Source organism: Oncorhynchus kisutch, linkage group LG4 (genome assembly GCF_002021735.2).
Source record: "Oncorhynchus kisutch isolate 150728-3 linkage group LG4, Okis_V2, whole genome shotgun sequence".
NCBI classification, from domain to species: domain Eukaryota; kingdom Metazoa; phylum Chordata; class Actinopteri; order Salmoniformes; family Salmonidae; genus Oncorhynchus; species Oncorhynchus kisutch.
The window spans coordinates 51,481,746-51,501,012 of NC_034177.2; the positions used below are offsets into that span (position 1 = coordinate 51,481,746).

The following is a 19,267-nucleotide window of genomic DNA, read 5'->3' on the forward strand; positions in this document are numbered from 1 at the left end:
ACTAGCCGGCCTCTGCCCATTACCCTGCCATGAACTTTAGTCACTGTCACTAGCCAACTTCCACCCGCACCTTAGAGGCTACTGCCTATGTACATAGACATGGAACACTGGTCACTTTAATAATGGAACACTGGTCTTGTTTTAAATGTTTACATACTGTTTTACCCACTTCATATGTACATGTATATACTGTATTCTAGTCATGGTCTATCCTATTTAACTATTGCTGTACATACTGTATACCATTCTATCCTACGTATTCTTCAGACAATAGTCTGAAGTTTATAGTTTATACAATAGTATACTATTGTCCATAATGTCTATGCATCCCATCATACATATACATACGTATATACATACATATATACATATACATACATACATACAGTGGGGCAAAAAAGTATTTAGTCAGCCACCAATTGTGCAAGTTCTCCCACTTAAAAAGATGAGAGGCCTGTAATTTTCATCATAGGTACACTTCAACTATGACAGACAAAATGAGGAAAAAAAATCCAGAAAATCACATTGTAAGATTTTTAATGAATTTATTTGCAAATTATGGTGTAATCTCAACCCTATTGAGCTGTTCTGGGAGCAGCATGACCGTATGGTACGTAAGAAGTGCCCATCAAGCCAATCCAACTTGTGGGAGGTACTTCAGGAAGCATGGGGTGAAATCTCTTCAGATTACTTCAACAAATTGACAACTAGAATGCCAAAGGTCTGCAAGGTTGTAATTACTGCAAATGGAGGATTCTTTGACGAAAGCAAAGTTTGAAGGACACAATTATTATTTCAATTAAAAATCATTATTTATAACCTTGACTATATTGACTATATCTTGACTATATTTCCTATTCATTTTGCAACTCATTTCATGTATTTTTTAATGGAAAACAAGGACATTTCTAAGTGGTCCCAAACTTTGAACGGTAGTGTATATTTATACTCCAGACTCTAACATTGCTCATTCTAATATTTCTAAATTCCATTCTTTTACTTTTTTAGATTTGTTTATATCGTTGTCTATTATTAGATATTACTGCACTGTTGGAGCTTGGAACACAAACACTTCCTACACCCGCAATAACATCTTCTAAATACTGTATGTGTATGCGACCAATAAAAATGTATTTGATTTAGATTATTTGATTTTGAAGATGGAAATATTGGTCTGAGTGGAATACTTAAAATCAGATATTTAATGACATTGTAAAATGAATTAAATCACATACAAGGGATGAAGCTTAAGTTACAAGACATTAACAAGCATTGCCAGCCATTATTCTAGGCAAATAGACCATGAGGTTAACTTATAAGAAAAATCATGAATAAAGAGATGCCTAGAAGCAGAGGAAATGAGAATTGATCACACCACCTTCCTCCAATGACAGGATAAGAGATTGAACAAAGGGATTTCATTCCATGTATAATATCTGAAGGTGTAACTTTTTCCAACCACCATTGACCAATAGCAAGTTTAAAGTCACCTGATCACCCAAGCCCAATCTTCACACAGGATGTCACAGCATCTAAAGCAGCGTTTCCCAAACTCGGTCCTGGAGACTCAAGGGGTACACGTTTAGTTTTTTTGCCCTAGCACTACACTGCTGATTCAAAGAATCAATGCTTGATGATGAGTTATTTATTTGAATCAGCTATGTTTATGTGCAACAGCCCAATGCTGCTGGAAATAATCCGGGAACCCCTGCGGTTAGGGTGAACCCCTTCTCTTTTATAAAGCGCTGGGTGCTCCCAGAGCAAATCAAATTTGTCACAAAAGGAAACAATCTTGTTATTGCAAAGTTCCTTGAGCTACTCGTTTAGGGCATCGTGGGGGCTGAAACGTTCCAAACCCCTTCGATAGCGCGGGAGATGCCCAGAGATAATTATTCTCTTCCCTGTGCTAACAAGGGTTTTTAAAAGAGTAGGGTAATCCTGCCTCAGTTCCAAGTGTCGCCTAAAGTGAATGTCGTTAAACGCAACGTGAGTGACGATGGTGCCAATATTACAGCAATTGGCCAGAACTGTTGGCAGAAGGGAGTTGATGTCTCAGACACGGGCATCTGGGTGACATTGAACCTTAGCCGTTCCACAGACTGTAGGCAGGTCAAAATCTCTCACCATCGAGCTGCCTACAGTGAAATTGGTCATGGAATCCAATGGGGAGGAAGGGGGGAATGGGACTGATTAAGGCAGGTAGGGAGGGGGCTTTGAGCCAGGCAAGCCTGACTCCCCACACCAGTAGCACTGGATGGCGTCGGGAGGCGCGGTAGGCTGGTGGTATGGACGGGGGTTACAGCCCTACGCCTGGGTAGTGACCAGTCTCCCAGGGGCAGCGGAGTTGAGCTTACCATCTGTGCAGTGGACCAACTATGTCCAGAGTGTGACAAATAATTTGCTGTGCTTCTGTGAGGTGAGGCGGAGCAACCCTGCAGACACAACTTGAATCCCAAATGGCACCCTATTCCCTATATAGTTCACTACTTTTGACTAGGGCCTTTTGACCAATTCCACAGTAACAGAGTGACTCACTAATTCACTTTAAAATGTATGCCAAGCAAATACCATTGATTGCAAAGTTTAACAAATCATACACCTACAGTATATGCAGAAGTTAACTTTTAACAATTGCCACTGACATTTTTTACTAAAATACATTTACTTGAGGAACAGGGCAGACACAATTTATCATCTTTTAAAAAATGTTTTATGTGACCACATTTTCCAAAAACTCTGTTAAATCTCTACTCCAATTCTACTTAAAATTAAAAGATGTCTGCAGAAAGAATGGGGTGTCAGCTATGACATGACACCTTGAGTTTGAAAAGATCTCTTTTGGTTATTGAACTACAGTAAGCGAAGTGGGTCAACACCCAGAAACATAATGACATCATGGGATCTTGATCTGTACTATACAGAAATGCATAATTATGAATGTCATTCTCTTCATTGTGATGTATCCTGAATAGGTACACAAAGGTAGAACTATGTTTGGGTATTATTATTATTTGCATGTTTGGGTATTATTCTAATGAGCTCTGCACCCAAACCAGACCAAATTTGGTTGGTCCGGACCGGATCAAATCTATATCAATCATAGACGTCTATGTTTCACAAGTTTTAACATCACAGTACAGTAAAGAAAAGTAGAGTGTTCAGTAGAGTACAGTACAGTAGCACACAGTAGAAGTACAGTAAAGAAAAGTAGTGTTCAGTAGAGTACAGTAGCACACAGTAGAGTACAGTAAAGAAAAGTAGAGTATAGTTCAGTCCAGTAGAGTAGAATATATTATATTGTACTTTACTCATATGTGCTCTACTGTACTGTACTGAACTGTACTGCACTATACTCAATTTTTCTGTTCTCTACTGTACTGTGCTGTTCTCTACTGTGCTGTTCTGTACTGTACTGTGCTGTACTGTGCTGTACTGTGCTGTACTGTGCTGTACTGTGCTGTGCTCTACTCCAACTGTGGTTTGTGACTACTATGATTTCCCATTGTGGCCAATTCAATTGCAGTCATTTTGTTACAGATTTCTTTTGGTAACAGAGTGACACGTTTTAATAATTCATAAACAAAACTGTTATCAGTAAAAACACTACAACTAATTGTTGTAGTCTACCTTTACTTGTTACTTCTGTGAACTTTCATAATCCTCCTTCATGAGGGAGAGAAATGAGAAAATATCTTAAAGATGCTATATGTGGGTTTTTGGTAACAGAATGCCAAGACACTGTGCAACATTTCTTAAACTTACAGAAGGCAAATAATTTCTGCATAAATATAAATGTTGATATTAATTCACAGGGGCCCTTTACGTCAACATTATTGTGTTTTGATGCATTTCTAATACCGTTTCATACTTTTTCTAGTAGTTGTTTTTTTTAAGAACCCTTTTCCATTTGTGTGACCAGAAATGAAAGCCTTTGCTTGTTCCTAATTCTTACGAAGGAAAATGGTTTCAAAACATTTTTATTGTCTTCAAAAATATAGACTCTTATCCTTCATTTGACACCAAATTTGATATGCTTCTAAAGAAACGTGGGTCCTTTTACATGGAAATGTCCATATAAGAATAGGGTTCCATTTGGGATGTGACCACACACTGACCCACCGGCAGGGTACCTCCTATATGTCGGGGTAACCAGCCCTCATACATGTCAGGGAGCCTGACGCCACTGCTACTTTTACTGGAGCTGCAGGCCTGTTTGGGTTGGCCTGGCTCCAGCAAGGGTTTAAATACCAGGCTAGGATGGATGGAGTGATGGAAGGGGAGAGGCTACTCTACATGTGAAGAGTTGAAGACTCTCAACTCTTGCTTTGGCGATCAGGAGTGGAACTCACTCTGATTCGCAGTTACAACTGGTCGTTTCTCTCCAACAGTACTGACACATCATGCAAAACCCAATGCTATGGAAACAGAGCTATGTTAATCAGCTGTTCTCAATCACATACAGTACAGACAGACATCTTTACACATTGTCCACCTTTCCGTCTCCGAGAAACCTCCAAAAAGAAACAGAGTTCATATACACCTGTAATTGAGTCCCATAATAATCTCTTTGTTTATGCGTGGGACTGGGAACATCATCTAATAGACTTCCCATGTTATGTCCAGTCCTTCGTACCACTTGAATCAAATCCACAAATCACTTCCACATGACGGGGGCTGGGGACACATTGAAATGTACACATCTGGAGCGCGTTCAGTTTGCGGGCATGGGTCTCTCTCTCTCTCTCCCTAGACTCTCTATCCCTCTCCGTCACTCTCTCACTTCTTTCTGTGGCCTGCTGCAAAGTCATGAAAAAGAAAACTGGACCTGGACCAGAGTTTGAGCTGGACTCTCTCTCGCTGAATCTCTCCCTCTCGCGCTCTCTTTCTTTTAACTGTATCGACTACATCTTCCTCTCTATTTCTCTCTCCGTCTCTCTCTCTCTCTCTCTCTCTCTCTGACCTTCATGGGCTCGTTCTGGCTGATCTCATGTCACTGGCTATCTGTCAAACATTCACAGCCATGACACTGACCATGCAGCATTCACGGATATCGAAATGCAATTCATATAAATACACCTCGCGATGCTGTCAGAAGTAGAAAAACAGAGGTGAGGGCTAGTGGGTCTGGGCCGGTGTGATGTCGTTGATGTTTGTATGACATCGTCGTTTGTGTATGTGTGTGTTTTGAAATCTTCTATAAATTTGAATAAAAAGTGACAGGGACAACTGGGTGCAAGTCAGTTTGTTGCTGAGTAAGAACAGATGACGACAACAACAAAAAATCAGAGACAAAACTTTGGAAATGCTTCTGGTTTTGAGTCTGTGTGTTGACCTGTTAGGTGTGTGTATACAGAAGTGTCATGAATCATGTGCTATCGGAGCTTGAGTCACACAAAAAAATGTAAACAAAAAAAACATCTGCCCCGTCTCAACCCGCTGACAGTTTACCTGCTCCTCATCGAAATGTATTGTTCGAGAACTATTTAGTTACCTTACATCAGCATCACACTGGGAAAACATTCAACAACCATAATACAGCCAGTAATACAAGCCACTGCAACAAAGGAATCAAAAAAATACTCCTGGAGTTCATCGGGTCCATCTGTGAACCAATAGCATGTTAGGTTTCTGAGCAATTTTAAGAATGAGTTATTGGATATATTATGTGTTTATTGTGTTTTCATGTCAAAGAAGATGAAAAGGAAGAGTTCTGCATTCCCAGACAATGGTGCATATTCCTGGCATAGCTTGCTGAGTCATAATCAAATCCTGAATGATGTTACCTGGGCTTAGTGCGATTGATGGGCAATGCTCTGTTTCAAACGTCTCAAAAGAAAGATAGATACCAGCACACTGGAAGGCTCCCACATTTTATTGAGTGCAACATTTTGACCCGAAAGGCCTTCGTCTGATTTCAATGTCTCATCATATTACAAAGAGACGTAATAGACGGGCGTGGCTCTTGACCTTCGCCTCTCCCGAGTCGGTACGGGAGTTGCAGCAATGGGACAAGACTGTAACTACCAATTGGGTATCACGAAGTTGGGGAGAATTTTTTTAAATAAATGATACAGAATTAAATCACATAGTTAGTTAATACTCTGTACGCTACAAAAGCCAACAAGTGAAAATTAAACTTCTAGATTACGTTTTAGATTACATTTCTAGATTACATTTCTACATTACGTTTCTAGATTACATTTCTAGATTACGTTTCTAGATTACGTCTCTAGGTCACAATCATAGCTATAGTCCAGCTTCTTAGACATTGAGGGCAGTCTGGATGTCCCACTACAAGATGCATAATTAGATCAACACGTAGCACTTCCTTATGTCTGTCTTCATACGTTCCTTTTTGATATATGCCCCATGTGCCCTTTAGATACTGTCTGGACATGTAACGACTCAACTAGATAAAAATAATCGCTTGTCCACAGCATGACTACAGGCATGTCTTACAACTTTATTAATCAGCGACATCAAAGAGAGGCACAGTAAAACACGATGTGCCTTTTTCCTTTTTAAATGCTTAGTTTGCCTTAGCGGTGGCAATTAAAGGACTAAATCCACGAATCGCATCAGGAAATATCCAGGGGAAGACGTAGAGGCGGTAGAGACAGGAGGAGGCAAGCTGGATGCTGTCAGCAGACGTTCAGCTACACTGTGAGTGGGGTTGTCTCTCCTACACGGTGAACTACAACCTTGCCTTCAAATAGAACTCCTTAGAACGTTCAGACAAGAGGAGTTCCCTTCACTATCACAGAATCCGAGAGCAGAGCCCCCTTAGTTAAACGATAAATAATAACAATTCAAATTGAACTCGTTTCGATCATTGAAACCCTTATTAATAAAGAAGAGGATAGAGACTAAAAGATACTAGATAAACATAGCAAAGAGGCGTGTGCAATCGATCAAGAAAGCGCAGCTGCTTATAAGTGTTGTCCCACGTGACCAAATATGGTACTGTCCTTAATCCAGGACACAAACTCCAAAAAGGTTATGAGATGCAGTGTAGTGTAGTGATGACCTTCAGTGAATCGGGGATGTGTGGTGACTCAGTTTGAGCAGGTTTGTGTACAGTTACAGTAGTTGATAAAAAAATCTGGTGATACAGCCAACTTTAAAGGTCCATGTGCCCTGGAGTGGGAACGCTTCCACGCAGGGAACTGCATAAGAAGGTGAGGTGCGACCCTCTCCATTATACAAACAATTCAATTGACATTAGGATTAAACATAGTTAGTTGTTTTGGTCTAAACAGACCCTCATCAGACAATGCTCTGAAGGGAACTCTGTCCATTTTTGTTGAGATCTCTTGAAGTAATCAGTGATCTCTCCACCTGGCTTTTCTACTTTCACAACTGCCACTCACTCACTCACTCACTCAAAACTGACAAAGTTTCCTCTCAACAAAATAAGTCTACCCTTAAAGACCAGCTGCAGCTGAGCTGGTGAAATAGTTTGTATATCAGTCATTAGCCTGTGTTGTCTGTGACGATGATGTTGGGTTGCCATGATTGACCTTTACAACTGGGACACACTCAGACACACACTCAAACACACACACACACACACACACACACTCACAGGGACTGGGACATTTGCTGGAACGGAACAGAAAACTGAGCTCTCCCTCCCACTCCTAATGAGTCTTGTGACATTGGTGTCCAGATAGCAGGCTGAGGCTCCATTCAAATACTTGCGTTGGAGTTTCCCTTGGCGTCACCATCAAGTCTAAACTAATAAAAATAGCTGAAGCTATGTGTGTACTCCCTGTTCCAACCACATCCCATCAACTGAGAAGGCGTCGGTACTGTTCCTCCTTTTAAGGAAGCACACAGACACAGGAGGCGATGTTAGTTGATGGTAGTTGTGTCGTAGTAGCTAGCGTAGCTGGGAATGAACAGGAACAGAATACAGAAACCATGGTTTACCCTAGCAAATACCTGCATGCTGCTGCTATCCAGAGACAAGGGCTGTGTCCCAAATGGCACTCTATTCCCCTAGGCCTCTGGTCAAAACGAATGCACTATGTAGGGAATAGGGTGACATTTGGGACACACCCCCAGCTAGCCAGAGACAAGATGGGATCCAGGAACAACTTTTGTTTCCGTGATGATCAAAGAGTCAGTTTTCCATAATGCTAATAGCCATTGTGTGTCTACAAGCTGCAGGAGAGGAAAGAAGGTAGAGTAAATAAAAGAAAGTCGGCCTAATTAGGTCATAAGTAATGGATGACATATCTGACTGTGCAAATGAAACATCTACAGTATCTACCATGTCCTCTTATGCTCCAAAGGGACCTTAGGGGCTCCTGAATCTATTTCTGTATTCTGAGTCTTACTGTGATGTCACCCATGGGGGAAGCGAGAAATCACAGAATTCAGGGCTTCTTTTCATGCCACTAGTATCCTAGTGATTTAGTCATGTCTGCTAATAGACATCTGTCTGGGACATGGTGGCCTTTCTATGTCTCTAACATAGCAAAACTAGAAGGGACAGTTATTCTATTTATATGTGGTATAAGTGCACTGATGGTAAAATGATGTCTGATGAATGACACCATTTTCCAGCTAGGCCCATGTACCAGCTAATTCTAGGGCTACAATACCTCCTTTACCAACTGGCCTGGACCCTTTATTGTCGACACGGAACCCCGCCGATCCATCACGACTGGACTGCCGACGTGATCGCCGATGTGGTCTCAACAGGCTATTCTGTGTCCCCTGCTCGCCTAGCGTAGTAGTGACTACCGAACAGCACCCTGACTCACCTATTGCTTCTCTTTTGACCCCATGATCACTCGGCTACACAGCTGATGCCCCAATATGCTTTGTATACTGCTGTCTTGACAAGTTCTTTTGTTTTATTTCACTGTAGAGCCCTCAGTCCTGCTCAAAATGCCTCTTTTGTCCCACCCCACACACATGGAGAGACCTCACCTGGCTTAACTGGTGCCTCCAGAGACGAAACCTCTCTCATCGTCACTCAACGCCTAGGTTTACCTCCACTGTACATCCTACCATACTCTCTGTACATTATGCCCTGAATCTATTCTACCACGCCCAGAAGTCTGCCCCTTTTATTCTCTGTCGCCAACGCACTAGATGACCAGTTCTTATAGCCTTTAGCCGTCCCCTTATCCTACTCCTCCTCTGTTCCTCTGGTGAGGTTAACCCAGGCCCTGCAGCCCCCAGTACCACTCCTATTCCCCAGGCACTATCATTTGTTGACTTCTGGTTTCCTGCATGTTAGCATCAGAAGCCTCCTCCCTGAGTTTGTTTTATTCACTGCTTTAGCATACTTCACCAACCCTGATGTCCTAGCCGTGTCTAAATCCTGGCTTAAGAAGGCCACCAAAAATTCTGACATTTCCATTCCTAACAACAACGATTTCCGCCAAGATTGAACTGCCAAAGGGGGTGGAGTTGCAATCTACTGCAGATATTCTGCAGAGTTCTGTCATGCTATCCAGGTCTGTGCCCAAACAGTTCGAGCTTCTACTTTTAAAAATCCACCTTTCCAGAAATAAGTCTGGAATAAGTAACAGATATAATATGCAACAGAAATAAGTCTGTTGCCACCCCCCTCAGCCCACAGCTGTGCCCTGGACACCATATGTGAATTAATTGCCCCCCATTTATCTTCAGAGTTTGTACTGTTAGGTGACCTAATCTGGGATATGCTTAACACCCCGGCCGTCCTACAATCTAAGATGGATGCCCACAATCTCACACAAATTATCAAGGAACCCACCAGGTACAACCCGAAATCCGTAAACATGGGCACCCTATTGGATATTGTCCTGACCAACCTGCCCTATAAATACACCTCTGCTGTCTTCAACCAGGATCTCAGCGATCACTGCCTCATTGCCTGCGTCCGCAATGGGTCAGCGGTCAAACGACCACCCCTCATCACTGTCAAACGCTCCCTAAAACTTTTCAGCGAGCAGGTCTTTCTAATCGACCTGGCCCGGGTATCCTGGAAGGATATTGACCTCATTCTGCCAGTAGAGGATGCCTGGTTATTCTTTAAAAGTGCTTTCCTCACCAACTTAATAAGCATGCCCCATTTAAAAAATGTGGAACTAAGAACAGATATAGCCCTTGGTTCACTCCAGACTTGACTGCCCTTGACCAGCACAAAAACATCCTGTGGCGTACTGCATCAGCAGTAGCCCGCAAATAGCACCCGTGATATGCAACTTTTCAGGGAAGTTAGGAACCAATATACACAGGCAGTTAGGAAAGAAAAGGCTAGCTTTAAAAAATATACATTTGCATACTGTAGCATAAGCTCCAAAAAGTTTGGGGACACTGTAAAGTCCATGGAGAATAAGAGCACCTCCTCCCAGCTGCCCACTGCACTGAGGCTAGGAAACAATGTCACCGCCGATAAATCTACGATATTCGAGAATTTCAAGAAGCATTTCTCTGGCCATGCTTTCCACCTGGCTACCCCGACCCAGGTCAACAGCTCTGCACCCCCCACAGCAACATGCCCAAGCCTCCCCAATTTCTCCTTCACCCAAATCCAGATAGCTGATGTTCTGAAAGAGCTGCAAAATCTGGACCCCTACAAATCAGCTGGGCTAGACAATCTGGACCCTCTCTTTTCTAAAATTATCCGCCGCAATTGTTGCAACCCCTATTACTAGCCTGTTCAACCTCTTTCGTATCGTCTGAAATCCCTAAAGATTGGAAAGCTCCCTAATCTTACTACATTTGCACACACTGTATATAGATGTATCTATTGTGTTATTGACTGTGCGTTTGTTTATCCGATGTGTAACTCTGTTGTTTGTGTCCCACTGCTTTGCTTTATCTCGGCCAGGTCGCAGTTGTAAATGAGAACTTGTTTTCAACTGGCCTACCTGGTTAAATAAAGGTGAAATAAGAAAAATAAAAGAATAAAATGCCACTCACTCTAATCTCCCTAAGATTAGACCCATTCAATGTCACATCAATGCCATTGCTTAATAGAATTATAGACAACTTTCTATTCTACTGACAGCCCACCACAGCCCACCACTGTTCTCTGACAGGTTCATGCACCAGACACGATCAGACATCACATTACTGTTTATAGATGTTGTCATGATATAGTCGTCAATCGCTGACTATGTGGCTAAAAATTAGTTCCAGACAATCTGAAACCACATTTTCATTCATGCTTTAAATAGTAAAGGGTCAATGTTTTTTATTTAACAAGGCAAGTCAGTTAAGAGCAAATTCTTATTTACAATGACGGCCTACCCCGGCCAAACCCTAACCCAGACGACGTTGGGCCATTTGTGCACCGCCCTATGGGACTCACAGCTGGTTGTGGTACAGCCTGGAATCGAACCAGCATCTGTAATGATGCCTCTAGCACTGAGATGCGGTGCCTTAGACCGCTGCGTCACTGAGGAGCCCGATGTATTTAGCATACTGTACTAGAGGTCGACCGATTAATAGGAATGGTCGATTAATTAAGGCCGATTTCAAGTTTTCATAACAATCGGAAATCGGTATTTTTTTTTTACACCTTTATTTAATCTTTATTTAACTAGGCAAGTCAGTTAAGAACATATTCTTATTTTCAATGACGGCCTAGGAACGGTGGGTTAACTGCCTCGTTCAGGGGCAGAACGACAGATTTTTACTTTGTCAGGTCGGGGGATTCAATCTTGCAACCTTACAGTTAACTCGTCCAACGCTCTAACGACCTGATTACATTGCACTCCACGAGGAGACTGCCTGTCACGCGAATGCAGTAAGCCAAGGTAAGTTGCTAGCTAGCATTAAACTTAACTTATAAAAAACAATCAAACAATCATAATCACTAGTTAACTACACATGGTTGATGATATTACTAGTTTATCTAGCGTGTCCTGCGTTGCATATAATCTGACTGAGCATACAAGCATACAGGTATCTGACTGAGCGGTGGTAGGCAGCAGCAGGCTCGTAAGCATTCATTCAAACAGCACTTTCGTGTGTTTTGCCAGCAGCTCTTCGTTGTGCGTCAAGCATTGCGCTTTTTATGACTTCAAGTCTATGAACTCCCGAGATGAGGCTGGTGTAACCGATGTGAAATGGCTAGCTAGTTAGCGTGGTGCGAGCTAATAGCGTTTCAAACGTCACACACTCTGAGACTTGGAGTGGTTGTTCCCCTTGCTCTGCATGGGTAACGCTGCTTCGAGGATGGCTGTTGTCGTTGTGTTCCTGGTTCGAGCCCAGAGAGGAGCGAGGAGAGGGACAGAAGCTATACTGTTACACTGGCAATACTAAAGTGCCTATAAGAACATCCAATAGTCAAAGGTATATGAAATCCAAATCGTATAGTGAGAAATAGTCCAATTATTCCTATAATAACTACCACCTAAAACTTCTTACCTGGGAATATTGAAGACTCATTTTAAAAGGAACCACCAGCTTTCATATGTTCTCATGTTCTGTGCAAGGAACTTAAACGTTAGCTTTCTTACATGGCACATATTGCACTTTTACTTTCTTCCCCAACACTTTGTTTATGCATTATTATTATAACCAAATTGAACATGTTTATTTGAGGCTAAATTGATTTTATTGATGTATGTTATGTTAAAATAAGTGTTCATTCAGTATTGTTGTAATTGTCATTATTACAAATACATTTTTAAAAATCGTCCGATTAATCGGTATCAGCTTTTTGGGTCCCCCAATAATCGGTATCGGCGTTGAAAAATCATAATCGGTCAACCTCTATACTGTACATTATGTGTATTATAGGACAGCATCCTTATTACATTTCTAAAGATGATAATATTGTAGCGATCCTAGCTATATAAGCCATGTTACAATTCCCACCAAGTGGGTGGGAATTGACGCCAGCGACCTGGGTTCACTTCCCTGCTTTGATGTTTGCTGCACTGGTGTCAGAAGTGGGATGGAGTCTATTACGCCATCGGGAACACATGGCCCAAACATGTCAGGGAGCTGAGTAGTCAAAGCACGGGGACGTGCCTTCCCGTTCGGAGAGGGCAGTGTAGTGACGCTCGCTATATGAGACACGTTACAGTTCCCAACAAGTGGGTTAAAGGATTTTGGCAATGCCATTTATCTACTTCCCCAGAGTCAGATGAACTCTTCGATACCATTTTTTATGTATGAAGGAAGTTAGAGGTAGTTTCGTTTTCGTGAACCCATGCTAACTAGCATTTGCGCAATGACTAGAAGTCTATGGTATCTACTAGCATGTTATCAGTTACCATAGACTTCAGGTGCTTGTGTTAAAGCTAGTAAAAATGCCAAAATCTAGAGTATCCCTTTAACCCTATTGGTGCGATGTGTCGGGTGTTTGCCTTTCACATCAGCTTTCACACCCTGCCACACCAGTTGACAGAATATCATAAACTTAATTTGTGCAAAATGGATTTACAGATTTTGACAGAGGAAACATGATCCTATTGGCAATATACAATGTTGCTCTCTATACATGACTCAAATCTGGAGTGTTAGTTGAATGCTGTGTTTGTATGCATGCTCAACTTGACTTAACGCTTAACATGAATGCACTTTTTCCCATAAAACAACAGGATGGATCTTAATTTCTCTGGTGACGAGAAACAGTAATAAGCAGACACAACTGTTTCAATCAGCACAATGTGTACAGCTTTCCGTACGGAAGGGGGGGGCCAGCATCTCATCCTTACCTAAACATGTAATTCAATTCACATTTCTAAGCTGACCTTATGGCAGTGAAACAATGAGACAGCGGGTAGCAGGTAACCCAGAGGTTAAGGTCGCTGATTCAAATCAAAAAGCCGGCAAGGTGAAAAACTCTACTGTTCTGCTCTTGAGCAAGGTAGTTAACCCCCAACAACAACTGCCCCCCGGGCACCGATGATGTCAATTAAGGCAGCCCCCCGCACCTCTGTTATTCAGAGTGGTTGGGTTAAACACTGAATACACATTTCGGTTTAATGCAATCAGTTCTCAAACTTACTAGGTATCCCCCTTTGCCAATACTGGTGCACTCTGAAGAGAGAAGCTTCAGAGTTTCACTGAGGTGAAACACACTCGCATGATAACCTTAACTGAGACCTGAAGTCTTGGTTTAGCTCCTGGAGCAACTGCCTTGGCTTTAGCTCAGTGGTTTTACACAGTCTTATGGCACACAGGAGACAAGCGTTTTAACACTGACACAGGTTAGAATACTAAGACACAAAAACACAGACCTATATCAGAAAGAGACAGCCTTGTGCTCTTTTTTTCTCCAATGAGATTCACAAATCCCTTTCTCACAGTCACTGACTAACTAAAAAAGTGGAATATCTTCTATAGGAGAGAGAGATAGTTGTAGCCAGAAACCATTCCTGGTCCCCAGGAGACAAGCTCATTGTTCATCAGGAGACGATGGCTCAACGGATCACACACATACACAATGAGGCACTGGCTTTGGTCTCCATAACCACTACCATCTAAGGAATAGGAGCCTGACTTGGCATGTACTTTGCGGCACACAGCTTTTCCACTGCAGGACGTCTGCTTAATGTATGACAAACAGAGTGTTAAGTCAAATTATAGTATTCGCTGCCTGGGGTAGAGCGAGCGTGCACACACACACACACACACACACACACTGGCCTGGGTAAAGCAGATGTGAGAACTTCTAATCCACAAGGAGAGGGGAAAAATACACTACATGCACACTCTTGACATTCCCTCAACCAGCTTCATGAAATAGTCACCTGGAAAGCATTTCAATTAACATGCGTGCCTTGTTAAAAGTTAATTTGTGGAATTTCTTTCCTTCTTAATGCGTTTGAGCCAATCATGTAGGGGTGGTATACAGAAGATATTTGGTAAAATACCAAGTCCATACTGTATTATGGCAAGAACAGTTCAAATAAGCAAAGATAAACGACAGTCCATTATTACTTTAAGACATTTAAGGTCAGTCAATCCGGATACATTTCATGAAACTTGAATGTTTCTTCAAGGGCAGTCGCAAAAACCATCAAGTGCTATGATGAAACTGGTTCTAATGAGAACCGCCACAGGAAAGAAAGACCCAGAGTTACCTCTGCTGCAGAGGACAAGTTCATTAGAGTTACCAGCCTCAGGAATTGCAGCCCAAATAAGTGCATCACAGAGTTCAAGTAACAGACACATCTCAACATCAACCGTTCAGATGAGACTGTTTGCATCAGGCCTTCATGGTCAGATTGCTGCAATGAAACCACTACTAAAGGAAGGGCCAGGAAACATGAGCAATAGGCACTGGACTGGTGAAACTCTGTCCTTTGGTGTGATGAGTCCAAATTTGAGATTTTTGGTTCCAACCACTGTGTCTTTGTGAGAGGCAGAGTATGTGAACGGATGATCTCCGCATGTGTGGTTCCCACCGTGAAGCATGGAAGAGGAGGTGTGATGATGTGGGGGTGCTTTGCTGGTGACACTGTCTGTGATTTACTTAGAATTCAAGGCACACCTAACCAGCATGGCTACCACGGCATTCTGCGGCGATACGCCATCCCATCTGGTTTGTGCTTAGTGGACTATCATTTATTTTTCAACAGGACAATGACCCAACACACCTCCAGGCTGTGTAAGGGCTATTTGACCAAGAAGGAGAGTGATGGAGTGCTGCATCAGATGACCTGGCCTCAACAATCCCCATACCTAAACCCAATTGAGGTGGATTGGGATGAGTTGGACTGCAGAGTGAAGGAAAAGCAACCAACAAGTGCTCAGCATATGTGGGAACTCCTTCAAGACTGTTGGAAAAGCATTCCAGGTGAAGCTGGTTGAGAGAATGCCAAGAGTGTGCAAAGCTGTCATCAAGGCATCAAGGCAGATGGTGGCTACTTTGAAGAATCACATTTTTGGGGGGTTGCTATCTGATTCCACATGTGATATTTCATAGTGTCTTCACAATTATTCTACAATGTAGAAAATAGTACAAATAAAGAAAAACCCTTGAATGAGTAGGCGTATCCAAACTTTTGACTGGTACTGTGTGGTGTAATTCCTAGGTATTTTTGATTTTATGTTACTGGCTGGCGAAACATCTGCAAGCTAGGCTACTTAAGGCATACTTGCACAGACTTAAATCAACAAAAATCCATGGGTTTCAGCTTACTCTTACTTCATGATTGAGGAATGCTCGATTTACCATTTCTTTCTTTTCGCCATCCCGTTTTGTACTGCAGGTCACATATTTCCAATGGGCTCCACTTGGTTTTGTGTGTGTGTGTGTGTGTGTGTGTGTGTGTGTGTGTGTGTGAGCGCGAATGTGTGCCTGTGTGCACGTGCATGTGACTATAACTTGGGTGATGAATGCAGAGAGTGGCCTTCAATTACACGCCTTTAAAGCCCAAGAAAATACTTCAAACAAGTTGAGACTGTCTGTGGCTGCTTTCATATCACCAGACTGGCTTCATGCTCATCATCATGTCTGGAATAAGAGTTCTTACTAACCAAGCTTCAAAAACAAAGAGTCTCTGATGATTCACAAGGTGTCTGGAGGCATGTGATCTAGTTTAGCAGTCGAGACCATGGCACAGTTACAAGGCTAAAATAGCCTAAGGCCTGGAATCAATCAGTAGCGCAGAAGATCAGCGTTATAGCTTGATTTAAATTTAAAGGCAATGTTTCCGCGTTCGCTGAGACTGCATTCACGGTAAACGCTGCATATGTCGACTCAGTTGAAAATGACTTTTAAATTTCAACCGCGCTACAATGCAGATCTTCAGCACTACTATTTGAATCCAGCCCTAAGTCTTTCTTCCCTTCGAAGGGAATGCAGAATGCAGTTAGCATCTTTGGTAAATGGTTGTTTTAAAATATGTACATTTATTCTTTCTCTAAGTATATTCAGATTGAATAAGGGACAAATAAATCTTGAGAATCTAAATAATATGAAAATAAACGTTTCTTCATTGTTTCTTAACTTGCTACCAAAAACTCTCCTCCCCTATTTATATCATTTCCCTTGTCATTATTAAGCATTATTTAGTCATAACAATCAATATAGAGGTGTCAAACTTTCCCTGGCTGCCACTACTCTTGCTCAATTAGTCTCATCTAATAAAATGATTGTGAAGTAAGTTGATTTAATATTTAGTATTTTATAAAAAGGTATATAAATATTATCTAATTAAATGTCTTTAAATGTTTTTATATCACAGCGCCTTCAGAAAGTATTGACACCCCTTGACTTATTCCACTTTTTGTTGTGTTACAGCCTGAATTTAAAATTGCAAAGAAATTGCTTAACAAGTCATATAATAAGTTGCATGTGTTTAACATGATTTATTAATGACTACCTCATCTCTGTACCCCACACATACAATTATCTGTAAGCTCTCTCAGTCGAGCAGTGAATTTCAAACACAAAGACCAGGGAGGTTTTCCAATGCCACGCAAAGTATGACACCTATTGGTGGATAGGTAAAAACTTGAATATCCCTTTGAGCATGGTGAAGTTATTTATTACTCTTGGGGTGGTGTATACACCCAGTTAGTACAAGGATACAGGTGTCCTTCCTAACTCAGTTGCCAGAGAGGAAGGAAACTGCTCAGGAATTCACCCGAGGCCAATGGTAACTTTAAAACAGTTACAGAGTTTAATGGATGTGATAGGTGTGGTTAATTTCTGTATTATAATCGTGATTTAAAAAAAGTTAATAGTAGAATTATGGGATAATTACACTGGATGTTAATATAAATGTACATTCTGCCAATGTTGTTAAATTGAGGTTATTTTTACTTTAAGTGATAGGACCAATTTGAATCACTGAGCAATGTCATTCTAAATTTTAGTTGGATAATTAATTGGGTTTTTGAGTATGATTTGGAAACTGAATGATTTTTAAAACTGAAGGATTGATTTGAGTTTAGTATGTTAATAACTATATGAGTGAAGCAATTGATGTATTAGGGATTGATTGTTCTGATTGCTGTTATGAACTAAAGTTATAGTTACTCCACAATACTAACCTAGATGACAGAGTGAAAAGAAGGAAGCATGAACAGAATCAAAATATTCCAAACATGCATACTGTTTGCAATAAGGCACTAAAGTACCACTGCCAAAAATGTGTCAAAGAAATTAACTTTATGTCCCGATTACAAAGTGTTATGTTTGGGGCAAAACGTAACTGAGTACCACTCTTCATACTTTCAAGCATGGTGGTGGCTGCATCATGTTATGGGTATGCTTGTCATTGGCAAGGACTGGGGAGTTTTTTAGGATAAAAATAAACAGTCCATTATTACTAAGAATAGAACTAAGCAGAGGCAAAATCCTAAAGGAAAACCTGGTTCAGTCTGCTTTCCAACAGACACTGGGAGACAAATTCCCCTTTCATCAGGACAATAACCTAAACAAATATACACTGGAGTTGCTTACCAAGACGACACTGAATGTTCCTGAGTGGCCTAGTTACAGTTTTGACTTAAATTGTCTTGAACATCTATGGCAAGACTCGAAAATGGCTTTCTAGCGATGATCAATAACCAACTTAAATATATTTAATTCATTTTGAATTCAGGCTGTGGAACAAAATGTGGAATAAGTCAACGGGTATGAATAGTTTCTGAAGGCCCTGTATACCATTAGGGGAGCCTAAAGATAAATAATCCACTTGCTTAGAGATAAAATAAAATAAATGTAATCCGTTTTTAATTAATAAAGCAGTCAAATTTAATGTGAGTGTGTTGGGGCCCTCTTATTTTTCTTCATAGTTTGTTTGATATCTACTTTTTTTTAAATTATATATTGTTTTACCAAACCTTGCTTTTTTTCCCGCAGCAATTGGAAATTGTACTTAAGGGGTACTAGTTATCCAACGTTACCCTACTGAGTCAATAAACCAGTAGAACTGTGTTGGAATTATCAATTTAAAGAACGTACAGTAAACATGGGAAACATTTTATGTGAAATCGTTTCATTTCATACTATGGGGTATAACGTATTATTCTTGAACTATACCCGCAGCCTAGCTTGCAAAAAGCCTCGAATTTCTTCGCACAAAATCAGGGCAACTGAGTTGTGGCACATATTCTCGCGTGTGAAATGAATACATGTAAAGTTCATATCTAATTCAAACGTACCTGTCCTGCAGAAAGCCAAGTTCAGTTGTTTCTTTATGTTCGATGTCAGAAGCTTCGGAGAGAGTTGAAACAATTGAGCTTTTATCCATTGGCTATGGTGCAGTTTTGGCTCCTCCTGTCCCGCTCACATTTCTAAGATGTTTAGGCTACATTGGCTATTTCTCTCTCTACTTGTGGTCATCTA

General features: G+C 41.2%; 1 protein-coding gene across 4 annotated transcripts in view; it reads right to left on the bottom strand.

Annotated features, from left to right (window-relative positions):
* LOC109888920 (non-muscle caldesmon) overlaps window positions 1–19,267 on the bottom strand; it is a 62,796-nt gene extending 43,529 nt beyond the window's left edge. For 2 of the 4 annotated variants that reach the window (XM_031823186.1, XM_031823184.1), the window contains exon 1: window positions 19,084–19,252. The gene's annotated coding sequence lies outside the window, so the exon portion shown is untranslated. Of the gene's footprint in view, window positions 1–19,083 lie in introns of all 4 variants that reach the window. The other 2 variants (XM_031823176.1, XM_031823179.1) reach the window with 2 other exon arrangements.